This window comes from Spinacia oleracea, chromosome 6, assembly GCF_020520425.1.
Source record: "Spinacia oleracea cultivar Varoflay chromosome 6, BTI_SOV_V1, whole genome shotgun sequence".
NCBI lineage: Eukaryota > Viridiplantae > Streptophyta > Magnoliopsida > Caryophyllales > Amaranthaceae > Spinacia > Spinacia oleracea.
Window position 1 is genome coordinate 139950868 of NC_079492.1, and position 12912 is coordinate 139963779.

A 12912-nucleotide genomic window follows, 5' to 3' on the forward strand; every position below is an offset into this window, starting at 1 on the left:
AGCCCGATCTTGACAATTTTGGTAATTAAAGACTAAGTTAGGGTTTAGTAGTCGGTTCATTCCTAGTCGTCGCCGTCTTGTGGTTTTGGAAATCTCGATCTTGACGGTAAAAGGTAAAGACTAAATTAGGATGAAGTTAACCATTTTCATCTTCCCTTGAAGTGTTGTGTGCAAGGTCCTGTCTTCCTGCTTGTGGTTGGTTGTTTAGGTTTTGTTGATTACTCTCTGCGGTTGTTTATTTGGTGATTAGTAATTATGATGCCTAGTATTCTTATTTTTAGTTGTCTGCTTAGTGTGAGTTTGTTTTTTTAGCCTTATGACTGTTAGTTTTAGGTTTGGGACAGTAGAATTTATAGGTCCTTGTGGTTCTTGCGTATTGGTTGCTCATGGTGGGTTTATGCAAGGTTAAGGAATGAAAGGGCTGTTGTTTTGGATTTAGGTGAAACCTCGACTGATTTAAAAAAGAGTCAGTCAACCTAGGTTATGGTATTGGTCCTGCTGTTTATACCACCCTCGTAGGTGGTATGTTAGGTCATACGATGAAGGAAGGAGAGTGTAGGAGTGTATATGGAAGGAGTGTTTGGTGTTTGCGAGTTGTGGTTGATCTTTTTAGGTATGCGAAGAGTTGTATTCTCTTTGCATTCAAAATTTCATAACTGAAGACTGCTCCCCAAATATTTTTGGGGGTTCATAGCATCTTCACCGAGTCACCTTTGACGACTCAGTTTGTTATTGAACTTCTGCTCACAAGGTCGTGTCAACTATTTCGTCAACTTGTCGTCCTTTCGTGTCTTTCTTTGTCCTTTGAATGCTACGTGTTTAAAGGGGTTCACCTTAGTGTTTATTGCCCAAGTGAAAGCGGAAATAGAAGTGTGGAGCCGGCAGGGCCGGCCCTATACATGTCCATCAATCCATCATAGGACACGAAACAGGGCCCCCCAAAGTTAAAAGGCCTCAAATTCAGTAAAGATGTTAATATTACATGGCAAATTTTCTAGCATGTCAAGAAGTTGGTCAAAATTGAGAAAAGCTAGCCTGCAACACTGCAAAAGGTAGACAAATTTGAGAAAACCTAACCTGCAACATTGCAAAAGATTGACAAAATACAAGTGGGGCCCATATATTTTCTACTTCTGTTTCATACGTATAGAGTATTGTTTACTCTTTACTTTATTGTTTTTTTGGGGGGATTATTCGACGTTCTCGTTCTCTAAAAACGTCCGCGTAGTTTACATGAAAGGACAATCTTACCCTTTAATATTAAAAAACTTTCCCTCTCCCATTCACCCCTTTCACTGGTTCACCCCTCCCCCTTTGAGCCACGGCCGCCGCCCCTCCCCATTTGAGCCATGGTCCGCTCCTCCCCCTTCCAAATTCACCGTTCGCTGCTCACCACGACAACCGGGCCCTGGCTTCGCAAAACCAGAGAGGAGGGTTTCGATTCCGCCAATACAGAGAGGGGAAGGAGAGATGCCACCGGAAAACAGAGAGGAGGAGAAGGAGAGATGACATGCCGCCGTCAGGTAAAGCCGCTCAGAATTAGCGGCTATGACCATGGCTCAGCCGCAGATCTAACGCGGTTATGCCATGGTCGCAACCGCTAATTTTGAGCGGGTCTACCATGGCTTAAGCTACCTTCTTCTGGCGGCAACCCTACATTTTAATTTTTAATTACCTATTTATCGCAGTGCCGCCCACGAATGGTGGTCATGACCGTGGTCCAGCCACCCACAATGGGAGGTTGAGCCATGGTCGCCGTCGCCGCCGCCGTTTATGGGCGGTTGGACCATGGTAATGGCCGCCAATGGTGGGCGGCAATGTTCATTTTAAAAAAAATGATTTATCTTTGAATGGGTGGAGGAACGAACGTAGAAGAAGATGGAGCAAATAAGTTGATATTCCCTAATATACTTAACATAAATATGGCATAATTATTCTTTAGTAATAGCGTAAATGTAGGAGTATAACTTAATTAGCATAATTATAGCACAATTAGAATCCTGTAGTCAACTAACTCCATAAATGTAGGAGTAGATTACTATAACATTATTATTATTATTATTATTATTATTATTATGGGAAAACACCAAAACGTTACAAGCTTAACAAGCTACAAAGATCAAGTGAACTACAAGAAGTTAACATTATTATTATTATTATTATTATTATTATTATTATTATTATTATTATTATTATTATTATTATTATTATTATTATTATTATTATTATTATTATTATTATTATTATTGTGGGAAACCACCAAAACGTTACAAGCTTAACAAGCTACAAAGATCAAGTAAACTACAAGAAGTTGGTGGGGAGCCGAGATACAATCTGGGCCGCCACTCCTCTAGCTATGGCGAACCCGATCCTGCTGAAAATGTGGGCAGCTGCCCGTGCCCCAATGTCTTGAGCCCTGGAGTACGTCTAGACCCGCTTCAGCAACGAAACAGCCACTTTCTCTAACTCCCCAAAAGAAGAGAAGGAAAAAGGAAAGAAACCGTAACCCAAAGCCCTACAACGTGCCGCATACTTATCCTGCTTCCGCTGCGCAGCAACCGCCACAACCCGACCCGGAACGAAGTCTGACAACCCAGATTGCGTCATAGGTGAAGACCCAGTCAAGTCAACACACACATCTACACCGCCATCCCAAGAATAAAGCAATATATCTGCAGGACGAAGAGCTCCATTACTCTCACTAGTCAGCCCAACATCAACCTCCTTACGAGCAGAAATCCCCGACCGATAGCAAATATCCAAAAGGGTATCACGAACAACATTATGTCGATGTTTAATACCCACAATCCCAGCACAAGACACGACATGATCCCCATAAATGTCCCCATCGAAAACCCGGGAGCAAGCAGAACACGACGTCGAATCAGAGAACAACGGAATACCCAACAGATAGCAAAGAACCGAACGATAAGTCTTACCGTTCATAGTCTGGCCTAAACCCGAGATGGGGACTGCCCGCAACCAAGATGAGGAGTGATCCCCCTGCTGTGATTTCCAAAGGGCAACATGACGTGAAGATAAGGAGTAGGCAGATTCCGCATCGGCAGTAACCTTCGTGAAATATATGTCTGCCAATTTCTTCATGAGAGTGGGGGCAGCGATTTCACTAGGGCTACTCATAAGGTCGGTCTCCACGGTCCTATTGAAAAGACCAAGAGCATCATCAAAGGCCGACCCCGGACCATCAACACCTGAAAGCCGAAGAAGCGAATCCTGCAAACCACAAGACTGCAAACGGGATGCAAGAAAAGCATAATGCCGAACATCACCAGCTGAATGATTATTATTATTATTATTATTATTATTATTATTATTATTATTATTATTATTATTATTAATTTATTATTATTATTATTATTATTATTATTATTTTATGTAAACTAATACTATTATCATGGGATAAAATTTATAAGGGCAAAATTGTCTTTTCATGTAAAAAACGCGGGCATTTTAGCGTATGCCCGCGTCGAATAGCGATACACTTTTTTTTCTTTGAGAGAATACATCATTATTTTTGTTCATTCTTTATTAACCGGTATAGTTTTGTGTATCGTTATTCGACAACCGCATTTTATAAAAACGCCCGCATTTAGAGTAGGAAAGTACCTTTTTGCCCTTTTAATATTAATAGTAATAATAATAATGATAATGATAACAACAACAACAAAAAACATCCTGTTTTGTTGATTTCTCAATCGAGAAACCTAAAAATAAATTATCGGTTTAGTTCGTCGCCATGGTTGAGTTATGGATTTTACTGACTATCGAACCCGGGGTGAAAGATAAACTACCGGTAACTACTTATTTTGGAAAATTGATGGTGTTGTGGAATGAACTCCATAACTACGAATCAATAATAGAATGTCAGTGCGAAATGCAGTTGTGATAATGGTGCGAAGATGAAGAAAAGGTGAGAAGAAGAACGTTTCCGATTTTGCACCAAAGTCTGATGGGTGATTTTGATAAAGAAAATAATTTTTAAAAAAAGTAAACACCACCGCGCATAGCAATGGAGTCAGCGGCACGACTGTCGCGCACAACCATTGCGCCAGTGACACAACGACCGCGCACAAGATCTGCGCGGCGGCCCTGTCGCCGGCGCAATGGCTGTGCGCCGCAACCGTGCCGCTGGCACCATTGCTGTGCGTGGCTGGGTGATTTTCTTTTAATTGTTTTAAAAAATAATTAAAAGAAAATTAAGCATCATCAACCTCAGGCCATAACTCCATAAGCCAATTCGCAAACAGTCGACGATTTCGTCCGATCTTTTCCAATTCAAGGTGATAATTCTTCCTTGTTTTAGTCCGTGTTTAAGATTTATGGTAATTAAGGACTTTAGGACTTCAATGCGTGACTATTGCATTTCATTAGTCAAAATATATGCAAGAGTTGTGCAATTCTTGCTACAATTTAGGCTTTGTTTATGCTACAGTTACGGGATATATACTTCAGAATATTATTATGCCAATTAACAGTAAATACTACTCAATTAGTCTTTTGAACTTGATTTTTTTTTTTTTTGGTGCAAATGAGCCACAAGGGCGGGGATGAGAATCGATCTCAGGATCACCTGAAACCGGAATGGAAGCTCTAACCAACTGAGCTATCCATCACTCTCAGTCTTTTGAACTTGATGATGATGATATGCTGCTGCTTAATTTGTTATCAGTTTTGCTTCATTTTATTGATTATGACTTTATGAGTGGCGAGAGATTTTTTGTTATTATCAGTATTATTGTTTTTATTATAATAATAATAATAATAATAATAATAATTTCTCTCTAGTAGGGCGATTAGGGCACGATGGTGTTCCTCTTCATCTTCTCCGGCGACGTTTAGTGCTACCCGGCGACGTTTAGTGTTCTCCGGCGGTGGTTCCACGGCGGTTCAGCGTTCCCACAACGGTATTCGGCGGTTATAGGTGCAGTTTTTAGGCGAATATTCAGCGGTTTTGGTCGACATTTTCATTGCAATTCTCAGGCGTATCACAAGGGGTTCAGGCGCAGGTTTAGGTGGTCCATTTCCGGCAACATCGATACCAGATTACGGCGAGTTTATCGGTGGTTCAGCGGTCCCACGAAGGTTATTGGTGCAAGTGTTTGGTGCAGTTTCTCGGCGAGTTTTTCATAGCAATACTGAGCGGTTATTGCGGGTTTCAGGCGACGGTTACGTACGGTGAAGGTTCACCGGCGGATTCCAGGCGGGTCTCAGGCGTGGTGGTCTTGCTTTCAGTCCATTTTCGAGTATTTGCTGCAGTTTTGGTGCAGTTTTCGTGTATTTGGTGCTGTTTTCAGACGACGGTTTTCGAGTGGTTGTTGGCGGCATTCAGGTGGGTGGTTCTGTTTGGGCAGCGTGGTGCATTTTGAGTCCGGCGGTTTCGTGGGTTGTTTGGGCAGCGTGGTGCATTTTGGTTCTGTTTGGAAGTTTTCCGTTTTGCGGTGCATTGTGTTCTGTTTTGCAGCAGTTCAGTTTTACGTTGCTTTGGTTCTTTGTCCAGCAGTTCTGGCAATTTTGTTGTTTCATCTTGGTGCAGGAGTTGTTACATTTGCAGGGGTTGTTACATTTTGGTGTTGGGGTTTGTTGTTGACGTGCTTTGATATGGCGGCTACCGAGGAGAAGTTTCATTGCCCTTTTGTGGGTCTTAGCGGGTGCTAGGATGGCGGTGGGCGTGGTTTGGTAAGGAGTTCTCTGATCACTCACTTACGGGATCGTCATTGTTGCTCTGATGTGCGGGATGTAACCCGTCAGTCCCTTACTACCAATTTGCAGGTTTTTACTTCGGCTGAGGTTACCTTTCGTCGTATGGGAATTTGGCTATGTGGAGATTGTTTCAAGACGCATACTCATCGTATTAGGTGTCGACATGGCAGTGGTTCTAGTACGGTTTTTGTGGACCCACCTGATTCTGGGGATGGTACTATTCGTTTTACTCTCTACGGTATTCAAAAACCACAAGCTCCTGCTTCCGAGCTGTCTACTTCTGATGCGCCTCGAGAACATCATTTTTCTTTTGATGTTGCTCTTCTGGACACTTAATTGTCTAAGCGGTTGCGTTCTGTGAAATCCATCCCTCCCAAATGTCGTTTGGGTTTTTCTCGAGTTCTAAAAGGGGCGCTTGATAAGGTGATTTGCAGACCAGATGACATCGCTTGTTGGGTTCAGTTGCTCGTGTTACCTCTTTGTGTCCTCAAGACTTTTTCTCCACGAAGTAATCGTGAGTGTTCCTCCGGTGTTAGGCGGCGACAACAGGAAGAGTGTATCACCTCAGCTATTCGTTCTTGGGGTGTGCCTGGTGGTTCTGAGCAACTTGTCATAGACACATTGGCTAGCGTGTCTCCCCCTCTATTGGATGTTGACGAAAACCATGATTTGGCGGAGCGTAATATTAAGCAATGCAAGAGAAAGATTTCTGACGGTCACTACACTGCTGCCGTTAGGGTTCTTTCTTCCTCAGGTCTTGCCCCTTACGATGATGCTACTCTTGCACTATTGCAAGCAAAGCACCCTTCCGTTCTGGTCCCTACCTTACCGGATATCCCTGTTGATCATCACCTTACTGCTTCCTCTGATGTTGTTTTGGAGCAGATTATGGGCTTTCCGCGTGGTACTTCGTGCGGTAGAGATGGCTTGCGTGCTCAACACCTTTTGGATTGCTTGGGTGGTGCTGCTGTAGCTGTTTCTGATGAGTTGGTGGATGCTGTCACTCAGGTAGTTAATCTCTTTCTTGCTGGAAAGTGTCCTGCTGAGCTTGGTGGATATATTGCTAGTGCTCCTCTTGAAGGAAATAATGCCCTTGGTCCAAGTATGCATTCTATGTTAAGTCTAATAAATGCGGTTCAGTATTAATTAACAAGTTAATAATTCAGTGAGATCAAGTGAGCTGAATGCCTAGCTAGAGACCGCTTCAGTTCAAGTGGAATTAATGATATTAATCCACAGCTTACTCTTGACTGAACCCGTAGGGTCACACAAATAGTACGTAAACGGATCAAGTATTTAATGGCATTAAATACTCCATCTATGAATATTCGGAACCGACGGATCTTGGTTTCAGTGGGAGCTAAGATCGTCACAGGCAAGAAATGAATACTCCGGAAACGATGATATTGCCGGAAATGGAAATATGGATCGTATCGGAAATATGAATATTATCCAAGTCGTAGATGTTGCCGGAAACGGAAACATGGTACGTATCGGAAAATATTATTGGAAATGGAAATATTACCAGAATCGGAAATATTGCCGGAAACGGAAATATTGTCAGAATCGGAAATATTACCGGAATCGGAAAATGATTCCGGAAACGGAAATATTAAATATTTGTTCGAAACGGAAATTAATTCCGGAATCGGAAATATTAAATATTGTTCGTATCGGAAATAGATTCCGGAAATGGAAATTTAATCGGAAGCGTATCGTACGAATTAGCATCGGACGAGGCCTGCCGGACGAAGGCCCAGCACGAAGCCGGGCCATCGCCCAGCAAGCACGCACGCCACAAGCCCAGCGCGCACCAAGGCCACGGATGCGTGGGCCGCGCTGCGTGGGCTGCTGCTCGCATGCGCATGGGCAGCCCTTGTGGCTGCCGTGTGTGTGTGAGTTTGTGCTCATGCGTGATTCCTAAATCTACAAGAGTCAGTGTATGATTAAATTTCTATTCCTAATTGGATAAATTAATTAAATAGAATTCATGTAGGATTCTAATTTCAATTAATTCGTATCCTACTAGGATTACGATTCCTTTTCCATAACTCTATAAATAAAGGCCTAGGGGTCATTATTTATACAACAAGTTTTAAGTATTCAAAACTAAGATTTTTAAGCAGAAAAATCAGCCAATATTCTTGCCTACCTAACCGAAAATATTAGAACCTTAAGGGCGATTCTAGTTGGTCAATCTTAAGGCGGATCCGGACGTGCTGTGGACTATCTACGGAGGGACGACACTTGGAGTCCTAAAGACTTGTTCTTGTTCGGTTCGGGCGCAGCAAGGGAGGGCACGCAACAAAGAGTATGCATCTAAATTATGCTATATGATTATGTGTAAATAATATGTTTCCTGGCTTTATGGTTTTTCCGCATGATTTATGAACTGTCATATGAATCATAACCTAACAGTGGTATCACGAGCCCCTTATTATTTTCATAATCTAAATTGCATGAACATGGTTAAATATTACAAATTTGCAAGAATTAAAAGGGGTGATTAATTTTCGTAATTGTTAATTAATTGCAAATTGCGTTTATTTAATCATATGTACGCAGTTTTTCGGCAGTTTCTTCATTACTCATCCGAATTGAGTGATTTTTGTGTCAATTCCGCATGTAAAAGGCATTCTAAAATTTTGACAAAAATAGTATTTTTCTGCCGAACCCAGAATTCTCAAATTCGAAGCCTAACTATGACTTTTCGAAGGTTTTAGTTTTTCGAATGTAAAATTTCGTAAATTTAAGATGTTAAATTAAATATTTGCGATTCCTGTTGATAAATCTTGAATTTTTGATTGACCTACTGCATATGTTTAACAAGTTTGAATGCCTAGTCTTGTTAATTATGCAATCTAATTTGTAATTATGATTAATTTGTTGAAAATTAGAATAATTTAGAATTAATTTGATTTTCATAATTAATTGTAATTTAATTAGAAACCTATGATTAAAAACCACCATAAAAATTGTAAATTTACGATAAATTTTAAATTTTTATGACCATAGCTTGAATCCATATCAATCGGAAATCAATTGGATAATAAATTTTCGATTTTTCGCCCTAAAATTATGAAATTAATAATATTTATTAATTTGTCATTAATTTTAAATATAAAATTTTAAAATTTTATGCGATTCGTTCAAATAACTTGCACGCACGAAGCAATGGACGCTTCGTGTTACCCTTAAGAGGTGTTGTATAATGCGGGCATGCGACGACGAGCAAGGGAGCTCGTCGCCCGTGCGGCACGAATGCAATGAGCAAGGGCGTAGTGCACGAGCACAAGGCAGCAGCCCTGCCTTGTGTCGTGTGCCACGAGCAATGAACGAATGGGCATGGGCGAAGGGCGAGCCAAGGCAGTCGCGTGTGGGCAGCAAGCGAGCTGCGCCACAACGCGCGCTGCCTCGCACAAGTGCGCGCAGCCTCGCGCGCAGCGAGCGCAAGCTCGCGTGCCACGAGCGCTGCGCCCAGCACTGCTCGCGCGCGCAGCGCGCGATGTCGCTCGCCCAGCGAGCGATGTCGCGCCCCAGCGAGCGATGGCTCGCGCGCGCAGCGCGCGATGTCGCTCGCCCAGCGAGCGATGTCGCGCCCCAGCGAGCGATGGCTCGCGCGCACAGCGAGCGAGCCAGCGCGCCCAGCGAGCGATCTCGCGCGCGCGCACTGCGAGCGATAGCTCGCGTGCGATGGGGCGCTGTGCGGAGGCTTGCGATAGGACAACAGCAGCTATGCGACGAGCGCATGGGCTGCGCGCACATGGCCAGCAATGGCTGTGTGCGTACGGCCCATGGGCGTGCAACGCGTAGGGTGTTTGCGTTTCGATTAGATCGTTTTGAATGTTTAATTTGAAAATTTCAGTTCACGTAATTTTAATTAATTTTAAAATTAATAATTTGAATTAATTTCTTGGATTTTAATTTTGAATATTATAATTATAATAAATGGAATTTATTCTAATTATTTTACTAAAATTAAAATCATGAATTAATTTAAATGCGACTGAAATTAAATTAAATTTTGGATTCAATTATAAATTTATATGAGCTTTAAATTTTAATTAAATTTGTATGTTTCCGGTTAGACTAGAAATACAATTTTATGTTTAAAATTAGTAAAGCATATGAATTTATTGGTTTGAGTGGGAGCGCTTTTTAGTCATAAACTCTTGATTAGGTCTACAAATCCTTAAGGTTAAAACAACTCGATTAGAATTAATAAGGACTGAATAATTGGTAGATTATTGATGCCCTTGATTAATTGCTGCAAATGTTTACGTGATGCATAATGTGTTTTACTAACCAGCTATGTGGGCCATTCATGATAATGAATGGGTGAATGGTATATATTGTATATGTACTGTTTTGCAGGTTATGAAGTGACTAGTATGGCCCAAATAGGATAGAAAATATGGTCTGCGTACCATTAATTTGAATGTAATTGGTCTAAAGTACCAAAGTTATTTTTCAATTCAAATATGGTCTGCGTACCATCAAATAGTTGTAATTAGTTATAGCTTATCCTATTTGAAGAAAATGGTGCCTCCCACGGAGATTTTCAAGACGGACTTTGAAGTCAAAGCTTCAAGATGAAGTCGGGCCATACTAGATCACAAATATCTTATGCATGTTTTAAGTTATTTATTGTTTTAAATATGTCTTAAAATGCATGAGATCAAAAGCTTGATTATGTTGCATGATTAAGGATTTTAGTTCACTTAAAATCTAACCAACATAGTAAGAGCCTTAAGTTCCAAACTTAAAAATTGAGTTAAAAGGTGCCATGCCAAAATATACACTTGCTTGGATATCCTTTACATCAATCTAGTAATAGTTTTCGCTCAGCGAGGTGTTACTTATTGGTCCTAAAGGGGCAAGGTACACAAATAATTGTGAGTACATGTTAGTTTTGGTGAAACTCAACGATATAAGTAAGGAGTCCTTTTATGTCGTGGCAAATTCGATAAGTTTACCTAATAAGTTCTTAGACGTACCTATCAACCAAGAATAGTTTCTAGACTATTAGCAAAAGGCTTTTGCTTACCTAAGATGTTCTAGGATTAAGTCGACAAACTGTGCTTAGTTCTTCAATGATTTTAGGATCTTGGAATCATTTTATTCACACCTGCCGGAACACATAACTTGAATAAAATGCTTAATAAACATTGAATTATGCATGTATGCTAGAATTTAAGTTTATTAAGAGAAACTGTGAATGGTTATTTATTTGTTTATTCTTTTCAATTGTAGTTTTTAATATGGCAAACAACAATTCATTCAACATTCGATCAATTCTCGAAAAGGAGAAGTTGAACGGGAAAAACTTCCTTGACTGGCAAAGGAACTTGCAAATAGTTCTTATGCAGGAAGAAAAGGAGTATGTCCTAGATGAGGCGATGCCCGAAGCTCCTGGCGACGGGGTCACTCAGGCTGCCCTCAATCGTTGGATTGATGCCAACAAGGATGTGAAATGTCTAATGCTCGCCACCATGAGTGCGGATCTGCAGAAAACGTTCATCAACTCAGATGCTTTCACAATCATCAGTGAGTTGAAGAACATGTTCCAAGATCTGGCTCGAGTCGAAAGATTCGAGACTCATAGGCAAATTCTTGAGACCAAGCTTAAGAAAGGCGAGCCCGTAAGTCCACATGTTCTCAAAATGATTGGACTCATTGAGAACATGAGTCGGCTGGATCAGCAATTTTCTCAGGAAATGGCTATAGACACCATCCTCCATTCTCTTCATAGCGGGTATGATCAGTTCAAACTGAACTACAGTATGAATAGTCTGGACAAAACGCTCACTGAGCTTCACGGTATGCTGAAGACCGCTGAAAAGACGCTCAAAAGTGATAAGCAGGATGTGCTTATGGTGCGTGGGGGCAAGTTCAAGAAATCTGGAAAGAAGAGGAATGCTAAGAAAGGTGGCAACAAGGCCAGCCCAACTAAGCAAACTGGCGCCAAATCTGCAAAGAGGAAGGTCAGTCAACCCACTTCTGAATCCGAATGCTTCTACTGCAAGAAGAAGGGGCATTGGAAGAGAGATTGCTTGAAGCTAAAGGAAGATCAGAAGAACGGAACAGTCGTTCCATCTTCAGGTATTTTCGTTATAGACTGTATACTTGCTAATTCAACTTCTTGGGTATTAGATACAGGTTGTGGCTCACACTTATGTTCCAATCCACAGGGACTAAGAAGAAGTAGAAAGTTAAGCAAGGGAGAAGTCGACCTACGAGTGGGAAATGGAGCACGGATTGCTGCATTAGCCGTAGGAACTTACTATTTGTCGTTGCCCTCCGGGCTAGTTTTGGAACTGGAAGAATGTTTCCATGTTCCAAGTCTTACTAAAAACATCATTTCAGTTTCTTGCTTAGATGCTAAGGGATTTTCCTTTATAATAAAAGACAATAGTTGTTCGTTTTATTTTAAAGAGATGTTTTATGGATCTGCTAGATTAGTCAATGGACTTTATTTATTAGATCACGACAAACAAGTATATAACATAAATACCAAAAGGGCCAAAAAGGATGATTCAGATCTCACCTATCTGTGGCATTGTCGATTAGGCCATATAAACTTGAAACGCTTAGAAAGACTTCAAAGGGAAGGAATTCTAGAACCATTTGACTTAGAGGATTATGGTAAATGCGAATCATGTTTACTTGGCAAAATGACAAAGCAACCTTTCTCTAAAGTTGGAGAAAGAGCAAATGAACTATTGGGTTTAATCCATACAGATGTATGTGGACCAATGAGTACAAATGCTAGAGGTGGTTTCAGCTACTTTATCACTTTCACTGATGACTACAGTAGGTATGGTTATGTCTACCTAATGAAGCATAAGTCTGAATCCTTTGACAAATTCAAGGAATTTCAGAGTGAAGTAGAGAATCAATTAGGCAAGAAGATTAAGGCACTGCGGTCTGATAGAGGCGGTGAATATCTGAGCTATGAATTTGATGACCATCTGAAAGAATGTGGAATTCTATCAGAATTGACTCCTCCTGGAACACCACAATGGAACGGTGTGTCAGAACGGAGGAACAGAACCTTGCTAGACATGGTCAGGTCAATGATGGGTCAGGCCGAACTTCCATTAGAATTTTGGGGACATGCACTAAATACAGCTGCACTCACTATAAATAGAGCTCCGTCTAAAGCTGTCGAAAAGACTCCATACGAATTAT